Below are 598 nucleotides of genomic sequence, written 5' to 3' on the forward strand. Positions count from 1 at the left end.
CAAATCATTGGTGGTTCAGTGGTAGAATTCTCGCCTGCCACGCGGGAGGCCCGGGTCGATTCCCGGCCAATGCATGTCCATTTTAGGGGGCAGGTAGTGTTTTCAGACCTCGCCAGTGACTGTTACTTGTAAAAGAGTCTTCGGGCTAGAGCGGAAGCCAAATTCCTTTGGACCTTGAGTACATTTTTACTAACGACATGCCACTGACTTTGAGTAAAGCCATGTGTATGCGGATGACTCTACACTATACACGTCAGCTACTGCAGCGACTGAAATGGACTGCAACACTCAACAAAGAGCTGCAGTTCGTTTCAGAGTGGGTGGCAAGGAGTAAGTTACCCTAAATATTTATAAAACTAAAAGCATTGTATTTGGAGCAAAACACTCACTAAACCCTAAACCTCAACTAAATCTTGTAATAAGTCATGTGGAAATTGAGCAAGTTGAGATGACTAAACTGCTTGGAGTAACCCTAGATTGTAAACTGTCATAGTCAAAACATATTGACGCAGTAGTAGCTAAGATGGGGAAAGTCTGTCTATAATAAAGCGATGCTCTGCCTTCTTAACAACACTATCAACAAGGCAGGTCCTACAGG

The 598-nt window shown here is 43.8% G+C and overlaps 1 non-coding gene across 1 annotated transcript; it reads left to right on the top strand.

Moving 5' to 3' along the window:
* The first annotated feature begins 4 nt into the window (after positions 1–4).
* On the top strand, positions 5–74 carry trnag-gcc (transfer RNA glycine (anticodon GCC)). Its single transcript has one exon. It is a non-coding gene; the product is annotated as a tRNA-Gly (tRNA).
* Positions 75–598: the final 524 nt, after the last annotated feature.

The sequence above is a fragment of the Salvelinus sp. IW2-2015 genome, linkage group LG4q.1:29, assembly GCF_002910315.2.
Source record: "Salvelinus sp. IW2-2015 linkage group LG4q.1:29, ASM291031v2, whole genome shotgun sequence".
Taxonomy (NCBI): domain Eukaryota; kingdom Metazoa; phylum Chordata; class Actinopteri; order Salmoniformes; family Salmonidae; genus Salvelinus; species Salvelinus sp. IW2-2015.